Source organism: Camponotus floridanus, unplaced genomic scaffold (assembly GCF_003227725.1).
Source record: "Camponotus floridanus strain SB8 unplaced genomic scaffold, Cflo_v7.5 scaffold1, whole genome shotgun sequence".
NCBI classification, from domain to species: Eukaryota; Metazoa; Arthropoda; class Insecta; order Hymenoptera; family Formicidae; genus Camponotus; species Camponotus floridanus.
Genome location: NW_020229214.1, coordinates 2,970,228 through 2,985,804, shown reverse-complemented (window position 1 = coordinate 2,985,804; position 15,577 = coordinate 2,970,228). Strand labels below are relative to the sequence as shown.

The following is a 15,577-nucleotide window of genomic DNA, read 5'->3' as shown; positions in this document are numbered from 1 at the left end:
TTTTTTCTTATTTATAATTAAACTTAGATAGCTAAACTAATCGAAACACTCGAAATTATTTATTAGTAAAACACTCGAATTATATTTGGTTGATAAAAATTCAGAATGAATAAAATTGTTCCAGTGTCTTTTAAACGCATAGAAGATTAATTTTTGTACTTTTAATCTATAAATGTTTCTTTTAAATATTTTTATTCAATTTTTCGTATATTTTTGGACAGATACATGTAATTAATTTCGTATATTTTTAAGAGTAAGCTTTTACAGTTGTTACTTGGTAAAATAAAAGATGTGCGTAAAAGACGATGAAAAAGTGAAAATCTTAGGAAGAAGTTTGATATCTTTTATGGTGTAACAGAATCTGTGACAAACGTTGTCTATGCTTAATACGTCTCTATGTTCATACAGTCTTACTTTCGCAGTCTGGACGGACGATTTACGTTGCTTCCCGCAACAGCCACAATCCTCCTGCCCCGTCGCCCAACTTCCAGTTCTATCGACTTTGCGGTATAACCGTGAATACAGATTATATCGTGCGATGGTGATCCATAAATGCATGGTTGTGTTGGTAGTTTATGCGCCGTTGCATAGAAATTTAGGATTGGCGAAGAGCTGAATTTATATTTCCTGCGAACCGTATTTGATAACGTCGGTATATCTTCGCTCTAATATTCTTGAGTGTGTTTTACGGCAACTTTTCTTGAAATTGCTACATATTATAATGTTTCCATGTTTATATGTAAAATATTGCAGCATTTTTATATATTTTCGAACATCTCAATGTGCATGCTCTATAACTCTCTCTTTCTCTCTCTCTCTCTCTCTCTCTCTCTCTCTCTCTCTCTCTCTCTCTTTGTTTCTTTCTTATTTCTTATATGTATAAATATTGCGTATGTGAATTCATTATTACACAAAACTTTACGATTAATAGGAAAATTGAATATAAATTTACAGATTTTTAATGAAACACTAAAGATTTGCTTATTTATATATTTTTTATATATTTTGCAATAAATTTGAATATGCTTGATCCATATTTGAATAAACATGTGCAAACATTCATGTCATCTTGACAACATTGAATAAAATTAGAAAAAAAGCTTTACATCGCATATATTTTTTAAATAAATATCATCCAAGTATGTATTATTATGTGATAAATACTAAATCGTATTTTTTCATATTGCATTTATTTTATCAAGATAATGCGTTGCTTGAATAGTTTCTTATAAAATTGTGTCAAGAAATAGAGAAATTCAAATATATTATTTGCAAACCTATTTCGATAAGACGCGACATAAAAAGCAGTCGGAAAAGGGACGAGAACAACTTACGAAGCGATAAAAACGAGAAGAAACGGGGAATTTCATATCGTCACCCTCGACGCTTCCGAGTAAGATCGTCGGTGCAGAACACACCTGAGTGCCGCTTTTTTCCTTCTTCATGGCGATACAAGAAAGCTGTTGCAGAAGAATTTAGGATGCTTTCTAAAACACATACACGCACAAATCCTCGTATAATGAAATACTTACTCAATTATAACCGCGACTTGTAACTAATTTCTCCTTAAAATAATCAAGAAACGAATTAACCGGTGATTTTTGTTTCTATTTTTTATTCAGATTTTATATGCGTAATCAAAGCTATAATTTTGTTAAAAAAATTTAGTAACAGAGTTAATTAGTATTTTATAATAACAGAGATAAAAATCACGAGATTTATATGTTAAGACGTCAAAATATGTAATCAGTAGTAAATTTGTATATTTCAAATAAATGTGCCTTACAAAATTCTATTGACAACAACATCAAGCCAATCGTGATTCATATATTACATCTTTTTTTTGCGGTGGGATTGTCCAACGGTGCTGCAAAAAATTAAAATAAAGGTACTTAGACGGCACTCAACTATAGGTGCGGCATGCGATGTGTCAGAATAGCGTGGCCGACGCGTATCGCACTTTAATACAGAGTACAATCGTGTCAACGGCAAAACCGACGCGACAAAAATCAAGCCGCGGTGTTAATTGTGGCTACACTGATTTCACCTCATCGTTACTCGTACGTTCCACACCGACAATTCACCCATGTTCCGACCAACCCCTCATATAGGCTGGTTTTTGGAGCGCACACCGAGAAAGATGTACGAGGGGAAATATCGACAGCTACTGTCCATTGAATATCGCATGTATGCTCTTACGAAAAATCGAGTGGTATGGGTTTATAATAATTGAGTGACGCCACGTTATCTAAAATTGTTTTCAGCTAAATTTATATCGTTCTCTATTTATGATTCATTAGTATGAATTGCACTACATTATTATTGCATAAACGTTATTAATAAAACAACGTATAATTTGTTACTAAATCTCTTATTTCACGATTTATTAATATATAATAATTATTACTGTTATGTATTATCATTAATAATGAAATTATTTGCACGATATTTATTTATTATATATTTTTGCAAAAAGAAACTAAAAAGATTGTAAAATTAATTAATAAAATAATCTCTACGATAAAAAACTTACAAATATGTATTTAATTTTAGAAAGCGGTATAATAATAGGATAATAAGCATTTTTAAAGATTTATAATACGTGCAATCTTCACGATCAGTTTTCACAGCAATAATCGTCATGGATGATTTCGAATATTAGCCTATAGTTAGATATAGATAGAATATCAACCGCTATAATGTACCAATAATGTTTCGAGCACGCGAATAACGTTATTATACACGGTGCATTAAACAAAACGATTATTGCCTGCTAAATGATCAGTATTCAACGGACTTCGTCATTGGGCGACGTTTGTTTACTATATCATTGTTATTATTGTTATTAAATGTGGTATCTCCTGTTGATTGGTATCACATTACTTAAATACATTACGATACACACAATATTAATGCTAATATTATGGATAGGTGAGCATATACTGTATAATTTGTTCTATGGTTTACATTTTCATCAAAATGTTTATGCAAATCTATGAATATTACCTTGACACAATTACTAAACGGAATACAGGAGGAACAAAGGGATAATAGATTATTTTCAAAGCCCTTGGTTGCACTCGAAACGGTTTAGATGGTTCTTACGAGCTCAAAAGAGATAAGCGTACCGTAAAAGTTTTTCACCCAACTTTACATGGAGATTGGTGTATCGATCGCTTTGCAGCAGTCGAAATTTTGTTTAAAAGCTCTCGGTTATCACTAAGTCAGCCGATCCTTCTTCGCGTTTCCTTACAGATCACTTGGACGCGACGAGAGGCGCGGCCACTTTCTGTACAACGGAATGTTAAAGCCAACTGAAGCGTTGGTCTCCATGAATAACAAATGCACAATCTCTAGCTTCTACTAGCACCTTGGCTCCTTACCCCGCGACACCCCGAAAAGTTTTCCACCCTCTCCGGAAAACTTTTAACTGGATACATTACCTGCTTGACTACCACCGCCCTTCCTTTTTTATCACAGCCCGGGCTTTTAAACTCCTACGGTTGGCGCAGCCGCCGTTATTAGAGATTTCATGGAGAAACTGGGGGAAAATAATGAATAATAGTCACGAGGATCGTCATTACGGCCATTGTTACAAAGACACGCCAGCCAACGATCCCCTCGAGATGTGATGCGACAAATTTTACACTGCATTGTATTATCATTTCCAACAGCACCGTGTTACATCGGCCTTTTAAGTTTGTTTGTTGCATAAATTATTGATCGACTTTTTATTCATTATTAAATTCCTAATCTCCGGTCAATCAATTAAACATGCGGCTATTACAATTCAAACTCTCTCTTTTGTATGTGTGTGCGTGTATGTGTACAATTAAATAAAATCCTTTTTTATAATATAATTAATTTTTAATAAAATATATAAAATATGTTATGTGTTTTAAGCCTAATGTGTTTTAACCCCCAATTTTCTCTTTTCAAAGTATAAAGATAAGCAATTTATAAACATTTATAAAAGTGTTATTTCGTAACAATATCTATCAATATTGCAGTTATGAATCCATTTTACTCGAAACACGTATAAACTTTTGAACAAATGAATAAAATTATTCCTTTATAGAAGTTAAATTACTTTACAAAAGTTCTCAAGTACCGGAACAAGATCCGCAACAGATAAATAGAAGCATCTTTCTATTTGCATTTAATGCGTAATAGAAATTACAGTATTGCGCATATTACTTAATACAATTTATTGCGCAATTACTTAATATAATTTATGATTTATTTTAATTAAAAAACATTTTAATATTTTTTAACATAATTTTAAGTAATGCTATTATAATAGCTAAAGAATTAAATTTTTAATTAAATTTATTTTAATTATATATACATATATATATATATATATTTATTTATTTATTTATATAATTTTCTTGGAATGTGTTTTTTTGGATATGTTTTTGGAATTTACGTAAATTTGTTTATTTCAATGTGTTTAAAAGTAAACTTTATAGCAAACTTTAATAACTAAAAATAAAAACTCTATTACTATCAGTAAAATTAATGAATATTTTTATGCATGCTTCTTTTTATAATTATTATAATTTAATTTTTTTTTTAAATATTTTTATATATTTTTTATAAATATAAATATATATGTATATATATCTATTTATATATTGCTGTTTGTAATATATATGACCTATTTAAAATATTCTAATATTATACACTTAAAAATATTTCCAATAAAATTCAAAAATAATAAGAGGACATAATATTATATATGTGCGTATGACTTGCAAACGTTCCTAAAACAATAATCCAGATCGTGGTTTAAGATATAATCTCAACATTAACAAAATTAAAACGCTGATAGACAATCTTAATTAGCGAGCTGTCCATTATTCTACACGAAAAAAACTTATTTATCACTGCAAAAATTTGAAGGAGAACGGAGAAAAAAATATTATACATGGTTCTATTTACCCAGACAAACGAATCTTTCTAATTGTGTGTATGTGTGTGTATATGCACGCGTGTGAATCGTGAAATTCTACCTAACTCGCCGCTATGTCATTTCTGTTAACCCGCTCCCCCTGTCGACTGTTTCCGACCGTTTGCGAGATTCGTCCCCATCTAAGAACTTGAGCAAATATTGGTTTTGTCTAGTGGCCTCGCGATTTGCATAATTAAATCTTGGAATGTGCGCCTGTGCCTTCGCTGCGATGCGATGCGACGCGACCAGTTGGCGGATGCGAAAATAGGAATAATTAAAACTTGGGCAGATTATTTGCTGGAATCCACCAGGACGAAAACACGCTCGGAGCTGCGTGGAGATTTATTAAGGGTCCCCGACTATATACAGCATGCGATGAGCGCTGCACGTGGGATTTTCCAGGCGTTTCCTAGAGCGACGCCGCGTCATAAAAGAGAGGCATCCGCTCTGCGACCAGATTAATCCAACTAACGCAATTTTCGCGAAATGGGATGTGTTTTACGTGACGTCGCGTAATCGCAAAAATTCATGAAAATCCGGAACAATACTTGTCCGCACATAGTATTTTATCCTTTTTTTCGCGAGTCCACTGAATCGATGTTAACAGCAACAAACATTGACATTTATTATAACTTGTAGAATAGAAATTGTTTAATGCAGGTTATATTTACATCATGTTTTAGATAATACAGCTTAGCTATAAATCAATATTATAACTCTCGTGTTACATATATACAGCGCTTTAGAATATTTTTCTTTTAATTTTGTAGCATACTAGAATATAAAAAAGTGTATAAAATAATTTCGCTTCTCATAAAGCATGTATATAACTCTAACAATAAGTACTATCACTTATACATAGTAAATTTGTGTTATGACTGGTTGTCATGGATTATGCGTACGTAGTGAATCGAAACTTTCGCAGACGACAACATACATATATTGTTTCTTTTCCAGGTCATTTCAAGCCATTACGGTAAATGCCGCATTAATTTTGCAACATGATCAGAGATAGACAAGTCAATGCTCGCTCAGCGGATTCCATTCTTGTCGTGCACCTGTAGCGCAGTTGACCGTATTACATTAAATATTTCTCACTCACTCATTTTAGTACTCTTGTTTTTGTACCAAAATATTTACGAGGCTGAACAAACATCAAAAGTGGAATTAAAACGAAAAATAGAATTAAAATGTTTCAAATTTATGCGCTTTGTATTAAATTATATTATTGTTGCATAAAGAATACTGCATTTACATTTTCATATGAATATATATATGTATACAATTTTTTGTTTTCTAATTTTATACGAATTTTTAAAATGCGACACATATATAACCTAAGTTTGCTGTATGGGATGCGTTTTTAAATTAAAATTAATAAATTCTCCTAATAAATTTTTTAATTCTCATAAGTATACAAATCGTATATTATTCACATCGATAAATAAAATGCTTGTAATTATCCGGTAAAGATAAAGATTCTCAGATTTGCAGTCTTTATTCTATTTACTCAGCTCTTTCATAATTAATAGCCAAACTTCCCTGGAGACCTACAATGTTACATTTAGCTCTTTGTCCACATTCGTATATATGGGTACATCAGTACAAATGTGTTTACCCATTACATCACCTGTGTACCTACTAACATTATTCTCCTTTCTAACTCAGGAGCAGGTTCTCTCGCTATGGTCGTTGCCTATGCTGCTTAGAATTTATTGCCATCCACCTATCTACTAAAGCGCATAAGAACCGCGAAATGCCGTGTAATTAGCAAAGCAGAAATCTCGACCCTCGTGGAATTAAGCATCTCATTTCCGCCCATACGTAAACCATACGAGCTCAATCCTTTTACGATTAACTCATTATCATTAATATTTAATGATCATAATGTGAAATCTTTTGATACTAAGATATATTGCATTTATACAATTTAATATTACCATATGTTATGTAAAATAATGCAAAAATATGAAAATGTCTAATTATCCATACAAATATGGCTCATTTTTGTATCATCATTTCTCTCAATAAAAACTTAATGTTAATCGTAAAAATTTTCATAAACTTTTTCATTATTTATGTTACAAAACAAATTGAGATTCTGATGTTTCTGAAAGAAATTTAATTTAATTTTGCATTATACTGTAATCAATTTAATTCTGCATTTTTCGATGTGTATAGTAATTAAGATTATATTTTATTAAATTATCTTTTGTTAAAGACAAAAATCTGTTTTATAAAAATTTGTATATTTTTGTAAGGCGTAAAAATCGATAATAACAAAGAATGATATATTCTTTTGTAATACGTTCCAGATGAAAGAACGATTATAGCATTTGGATTTGTTCCCCTTTAAGTTTCAGAGTGATAGATAATATGAATGACGCTGAGAGCGAACAGTAATTGTTACATCGCATGTCTGATCGCAAAAGCTGGGGAAGGGATAAATGAGAGAGAAGTGAATCGCCTAGAATTGATTTATTGCCGTTGAAGTACGTAAAACGCACTTCATTGGTCCCTCGTTATTGACAAGCGATGAGAAAGAGAGGGAGGAAAAAAGAGAATATCTTCTGATTGATATTAAATTTTTCCAATATTTAAATTAAATTTCAATGATTAAATATGGCTGTGACGTTCTAATATTGTAAATAAAAGATTAATACAATACATAAAAATTTAAGAAAAACACAAGTAAAAAACAAAATTGCATAATTAATTCATTTCACATACTTTTGGCACATTATTCCAACTTATTTTTAAATTTTAAAAAGTCGCTCTTTTAATTTATTATAAATCACAACAAAAATTGATAATTATTTGATTTGAATTAGTTACAAATTATAGAAGTGATTGAGTTAGGTATATTATTACGGGTTTTAGACGCCTGTCGATATATGACGTTATATATCTCGTCTATACGGACAGTTAACGATAATTGGAAACATCCCTTGCGCATCATCGCATCGATTCTAGCCCTTCTAATTGAGGAAATGGGTGCGGGGGCGGGTTAAGGGCTAAAATTATCGTGGGGTGAAAGGCATCCTTTATTCCGTCATCATCTTTGACGCTTCTAATGCCATTATTTCTTAAGCAACATGTCGATCGACATTACGTAAACTCGAGAAGTAATTATTATTGCTCAATTATAACATGATATTTAATCTTTATTTAAAGAATAATTAGAATTTGTGTGCACGTGTTTAATATATAAATTATCGTATTTATGTATTTTTTAAACAAATTTTAAATTAAAATTTATATTACTTATTTTCGTTGTAATAATTTGATAAGTGTCATATAAATTATTAACAGATTTAATAGCTTGGTAGTAAGAAGAAGATAAAATATATACAATATATTAGACAGTAAAAGATTATTTCTAGTTTTATAAATACTTTAAAGTGTGTTAATGGGCTTAGTTCCACGTATCACTATAAGTATATGTGTATTTAATTCAACTATTTGTTGCATGCAATCGTGTAAATACTAAACACTTGATAAAACTATCGCGGATTTAACTATCCTAAAAAATAACAAATTGTATAAACCTCGACAAATTATTAGCTTTAAAAATAATTCGTGTTATTAATTCTTCTAGCTCATCAATTAGGATTAACAAAATCGCATGCTAATCTTGGTGTTGATACATCGTTATAGAATCAATTGCATAATTACTTTCTTATAAAGTTCAAGTATTTAACATAATTTTTGGCCCGTTTTCGTCATAATCCCGATTGCGTAAGTGCATTTACAAATGCATATCGCTTGCCATATCCCGTGAAGGTGAGCGAACTTGGAAAGGCGGAGGATAGATACCATGAGGGAACAGTGGAGTTAGATTAAACTCGAGTAGAAACAGAGCGCCTCTCGGGATGGCCGGGGCTTAAACAGTTTTAATCTATGCCTAGCAAGCTCACGTGAAAACAAATCGCGGCCTTATCACCACCTGTGAAGCAGATAACAACTTTTCTCTCGTTCCTCGTCTTTCCCTCCCTTTTTCGTTCACCGATTCACCCTTTCCTCCTTCGCATCTCGCTCTGGTTCGTCGTCATTTCCACTTCGCGTTCCATGCGTTCGCCTCTATCCATTTTACTCTACCTTCTTTGTTTCGGGTGTTGCGCTCCCCTTTATCTCTTTCTCGCTTCCTCTCTATTTCTCCAGACTGTTCGCATGAACTCCAAACATACGACCGTACGGCCCACCCGACGGATGCACCGATTAAACTTTCGAAAACTGTTTGCATGAATAGCCAAGCATTTTGCCGCACGTGTGCCAGCAGTGAGTGCTGACAATTAACACGCCGAAAATAGAGAAAGCAACTCACCGACAGACCTGCCTCTCGTAATACTCTTTCGCGAGTTAAAACGATCTTTATTAATTAGCAATCTCGACGGTATTATGTATATAATCCCTTCTGTCTTTATAATTTCATTTAACATTCGAAACCGCTATTGATAAAGTAAATAATTCGAGTTTGTGTTTTGTCGCCCGAATGATTAATTATATATCCAGTCGGAATCGAGTCTCAGTAACATTTGTTTAATTAATAATTACTTATCATTTAATTAATAACACAAAATGTTTCTTTTTAAATAAATATGATATTACATATCGTGCCAGCAAACAATAAAAATATATAAATAATTAAAAATTATTCAAACGCAATAAAAAATAATGAAAGGGATAAAATAATAGCATAATTATTTTTCCACTTCCTTAAAATAATTTGTTAAATACAAACGCAATGATATTCGTATCAGTGTCTGCCTATAACTGATCTAATCAACGAAGAATACGTTCGAAATAATCATTGAGAGTTGAAATATTTTTCTTAGATATTGAACTCTCTGATCCGTTATACGTACTACAAAAATACGGCCATAAAGTGACATCATGTTTTAATAAAACTGCAGCCACAGTTATCGGACACAAACAGAAATTATTTCCTGTCAGACTCGATTTCCTTTTTCACCCCAAAAGCCGGAGTAGTAAGAGCATTGGTAAAAGTAGATCGTGGAAGTTGCCGGAATCCCCGGTGTGTCCGTGACAAGACCAGTAAGAAACAACCGGACAAATTGGCGGAGGACAATACTTACACCAGCGCGGATTTCTCCGACGCCAATCTGTTACGAGCGAAAGGGAATGAGCAAGGAAAATGAGTTAACCGTTACCTGCAAATCACGACATCCGGAATTTGGCGACTAAGAATCTCTCAACCGTATTGCACACAATAAAAAAAATACATAGCTTATTATTTGAAATAAGATATACAGTAACGGACATAAAAAATATCAAGATATAATCGATATAAAAAATAATACTATGAAATAGTACTTTGAAAGAAAATAATTTTAAATTTAATGTAAAATTTTATCTCTTGAATTTATGTGCAAAAAAACTTTGAGGTCAAATTTCATTCAGACATCATGTCACTGTCATCCGAAAATTATGACGGATCTCTGATATAATCATATTTTTCTATATTTATATTGTTGCTAACACGATATATATATCCAAGGCATATTATTTAAAATACACAGATTTCTGTTATTTTATAGTAAAATAATAGTTTGTCACTCACCGATCGATGCGCAACAGCGGAGTTGATGATATGGAAGTTACATTGATCTGTAATATACATACAAATAGAAAATCCAAATTGTAACAGTGCTCAAAATAATTAATACTTATTATTAAATATATTAAAAACTATTATACCATACATATTAAATTTTATATTCGATACGTACAATAACAAGCAAATATTTAATAAAATAATTTTATAAATTTTTAAAAAATTTTATTAATAATTCTCTATAAATTTATTTTAGAGTCTAAAATACTAATAACTCTATATAAAAACTGTAAAATAAAAACTTTATAAAATTATATTTTTTTATATAAAAGTGTTTTTTTCTTATCTTTTTAATTATCTCTTATTTAAACAATCTAAAAATCATATAATTAATTGTAATTGTAACTGTAATTTATGTATTCAAATTGTACACGATAAATATAAATAATAATTTATTTATTTCATGGTTTTACTTACTCCATTGGTCCTCGATTTCTAGGTCTCACCCTCTTCTCAGGTTGTCAGGATCGTCAAAATTCATTAATTCACACACACTTCGCATGGCATTTCCGAATTCTGCGCCTGCAAAACAACGTAACGATTCTCAATACATTAAAAACCGACAATACATGCGTATATTTTTATTTAGCTTCTCCTTCAGAATCAATCTTCAGGCATTAAGCCCTTCTATCAATGTTAAGGTGTACGTTAAGATGTAGCTGTTAATATATATAATCATAATATCATAAATTTTAATTAAGTTCAATTATATATAATAATTATATATATAAAATTGAGTTTAATAAAAATTCAAATACTAAAAAAATTTAAGGATTAAACAAATACCTATTTACTACTAAAGTTAAATTTCAATTTCTTATTCTTTTCTCTATCTTTTTTAACGAGATACGTATTAAAGAAAAACTAATAATAACAAAATAAGTTGAAATTTAATAGCGTTTCTGTCATAAAGTGACTGTACAATCTCTAACTTTCGTACTTTCTCTTGTTGGCGGTCCCAATACAACTTGTCCACGAGGTAAAGTTGGCATTGGATAAGGCTGATTAGCCAATAAATCGAGTCTGAAAGGAGAAATTCATTAACCCACAACCATAAATAACCAGACACGCTCTCTCTCTCTCAATGGCTCTTGCGAAACAATAGTTATAGTATATTTATGCAAAGTTTCCAGTTACACAGATGGGTAAGAGAAGGTACGAGAGTCGAGGGTGGTAGACTGGCAAGCACAGAAAGTCGGTAGAATGCCATTGTATTTCCATCGCGCTGCTATAAAGCACTACCTTTTCTGGATGTACGATACTTTCCTTTTTTGCGTTTCTTCGTAATTTCATCATTATCTGTTTTTTCCCTGTGCTATCAAAACGATAATAATTCTGTACATACATCGTAACGTAGTTTAAGATCGCAAAAAGAATAACGACAATGAAGAAATTAATTAACAAGGAGAAAAAGAGAGAGAGAGAGAGAGAGAGAAAAAAAGTGAAAGGCATAGTTAAGCGAAAACAGGATTGCTTGGTAGAACGATTTCATTCGTGGACAAAGTGGTCTGGTGGAGAAACTTCGAAGTGACCTCGCAAGTAGCCAATCCGCTTCGTAGTATCAAGTTTCTAAATTTCCGGTCGTTACAAACGGTCGAAGGGAACGCTATACGATGATGAAAGCAACTCGTAGTCCGGAAACCAAAGGGGCAAATTTCAGTTTGACTGGAGACACTCGGCCTTTCCTCACTTTTATCTATCTCTACCCTAAGAATTTCTCTTTGCTGCATCTCGTTGCTGAGATTTCTCCCTCTCGTTCTTGTTCTTATTTTACATCATTCTCGTATTCCTACTCATCTCCGTTTTCTTTCTCGCTTCTACAGTTGTCTTATTCACTGTTTCGCTTCAGTTCCTCCATTTTCCCGCTTTCTCGCCCTTAGCGCTTACCTTCCCTCGCCTTACATTTGTGTTCTACGCTTCCACGGGGGTGTTAACGGTCTATTTCGACTTGGACCTACGGGAAATTAGTTGAAACTCCCTCGGGGCCGGCAGCAGCTTGGGCAAGATTCCCTTCTGCACACAGCGACTTCTCTCTCAGCAGTTGAGATCGAGACGAAACGCAGCTGGGATGTAGATAAGGCTATGGGTGTATAGTCGATGAGATTTTGCAACGATAAATAAGACTCGAATTGCTAGCGTAATTCGAACTATTGATTGTATGCTTGATTGCGAACGAATTCAGAAAAATTACTATTTCCATTAATACTTATAAAGATAAATTATATCGTATTTTTTATACGAATAAAAGTAAATATAAAAATATTTATTAAAATATAAATGAGTTTGTGCTTGTACATACATTGCAATCATATTTACAAGATTCTCTTTAGATTTGTCTTAAACTATGTTATTAATTTTATATTTTATTAAAGCTTCTCATATTCTATATCCTAACATTTATATATATATATGTATTTTGAGCTTCCTAAATTTCTCAGTTTCTGTAAATAGAAAACTTTCTCGGAAATATTGTTATTAACTCGGTAGAAACTATCTCGCGAAGTGAAAAAGTTTCGTCTAGAACTTTCCTATCCTTAGTATAAAGTCGGAGTATTTCAACGGCATGATAAGGTATTCGTTTCCTGATTATATAATTAAAAGATTTGTACAGAATGTGTTACTTGTTTATATGAAATGGAATATATCATTCATAAACACTTTAAAGCAAGATGCAAGTCATGTATGATATAAGTTTATTGATATAATTAAACGTAAGAGAAAGATTCTGTTTAATTGTAATTTGTAAAACAAATATTTTTTGTCTTTTTCTTACATTAAATTCGAAAAAAATAAATAACATTATTTCTCTTTTATGTATCAATTCAATAGTTCGAAATATTCAAGCATACGTGATGAAAGTTGTAAAGTGAAACATTTGCACGGGTTGTTTTCTTCCAAGTTTTGGCACAAACTATCTTAGGCATCGGCTTACAGGCATTTTCTCGTACAAGATCCGCTTTCTTTCAGCGTGACGTGTATTCGCACACAACATTGCAAAACGGAACGGATAGCCCGATAAAGAAATAACAAAAACAAGAAAACAAGGAAGAAGATTTCGAGCTACGCGGTGCAGAACATCGCTAAAGAAAATAGATTCCTCGATTTTCTTTGATTCTCTCAAGCTACGTTTTCATCTTCTCGCCCCAATCTTCGTACAAAATTTAAACATATATGTCACTTTTCCGTTCGTGATATTGTGTTGCGCGATTGGAAGCTGTCCGCGAATATATTCCTCTTCTTACTCTTCTAGCCAACGTATATATATCCATAGAAAAATCTATGGGCGTGTATTTATATAATATCGTTTTATCTAAATCTAAATCTAAGAATCAATGCCGTATATTGTGCTCACACCAGAAATATACCGAATTGTTTTTACAGAAGAGAACCAAGATATATATTTCATAAATATCAAGAAACATGGTATCATGCGCCAAGTTACGTGTAGCGAAGTTAATAAATAGAAGGATGAATCATGATATACATGCGTTTATTTTATGATGTTTAATTAAGAAATTACATAATTTTAAAAAATTCTTTGGTTACTCAAAATTTTCATAAAATAAAATAAATAAAAATAAAAAATTTGAAATCAATTTAAAATTTTTATTTAATAATCTAAATAATTATAACTCTTAAACAATATTGTAAATATATTGTATATACATACGTATTTATAAAAAGATATTTTAAATGTATTTATATGTATTTATATTTAAATTATACGCATTTTATTAGGTACCTTTACATCATTTTTTTAAATAAAATATAAAATATATTTTATATTTATTATATTTATAATACACAAAATAAATAGTTATCGCGAAGATAAACAGACAATTATTTTAATAATAAATAAGTAAACTATTAAATTAAATAAGTTGTAAATTGCTCATTACATGCTTGCTTTGCTGTCGTGCTTTCTGAGCTTCTATGTCCTCTCTTATTCACCTTTGTTGCTTCTTCATAGCACTTATACAAGTTTACACACAAAAACAGCGTTAATTATAATCGCACGCACACTAATCAGCAGAATACAATGCTCACCTGCCACTTTGCACGACACTTCCGACGTTAATCGCACGCGCGCGACGCGCACTTTATTATATTGCGACGAGAGAACAATACAAAAACTACGACTCACTCAACGCTTGAAATCTACAGTCAAATTCATGCACCGCTGTTGTGACAATGCTACCTTTGTTAACGTATAGTGTAATATGCTCGCATCTTGCGACAATTTTATTATTTCGGATTATAAACGTAGAGATGGATAAACATACAAACGAAAAAAGAATTAAATACCCGCAATATTAAATATATTCGAGTTCTTGAATGTTTTTTACGTGACGGATTTTGATTAAATAAGCCCCGCAAAATATATAACAAATTAAATATAATGTTATGTAAATACCCAATTTATATACGATTGATGAATATATGTATAAATAAATGTATATCAATTAATATGTAATTAAATTTAAAATTAATAATAACTGTATTTTTTAATTAAATCACTTGTCACGAAGTCAATTCGTATTCGTGATGTTTCATTGTCGTTTGACTAAAAAAATCAAAAATCATCTTTATCCCGATACAAAAAAGAGTAACTTGTTAAAATTATAGGAACCAACAGAAAATAAATAATCGAAACTCAATATTTCATAGTACATTTCTAATGTAAATCCTACTATATAACGCATTTTACTAACAAACAGTCGATATATCATATCTTTTGATTAAATCAAGTATTATTGTTACTATGATATTCTTATATATCGTTTATCGTGAGAGTTAATCAACGATATATAAACTATTAATTATAATAATTATAGAAAATATTTATAGAAAGATTACCTTTTGAAGTGTTATATGCTAACAGAGCGGTCCGTGTTGTTTACCTGCTCGTTCGAGTCTTGACGTACGAATGAATGATGAGAACGAACGATGACAACAAAGCTGCGGTATGTAAACAAAGCCCTATATGC

The 15,577-nt window shown here is 31.4% G+C and overlaps 1 protein-coding gene and 1 long non-coding RNA gene across 6 annotated transcripts in view; one reads left to right on the top strand and one right to left on the bottom strand.

The window, feature by feature from the left end:
* The window catches only part of LOC105250434 (nucleolysin TIAR), a 403,479-nt gene that overhangs the window by 70,644 nt on the left and 317,258 nt on the right, over nucleotides 1–15,577 (top strand). The gene's annotated exons all lie outside the window — the stretch shown is intronic.
* On the bottom strand, nucleotides 302–15,503 carry LOC105250433. Its single transcript, XR_889121.3, has 5 exons — nucleotides 15,447–15,503; nucleotides 11,007–11,111; nucleotides 10,536–10,582; nucleotides 1,335–1,487; nucleotides 302–627 (listed from the first exon to the last, which is right to left on the bottom strand). It is a non-coding gene; the product is annotated as an uncharacterized LOC105250433 (long non-coding RNA).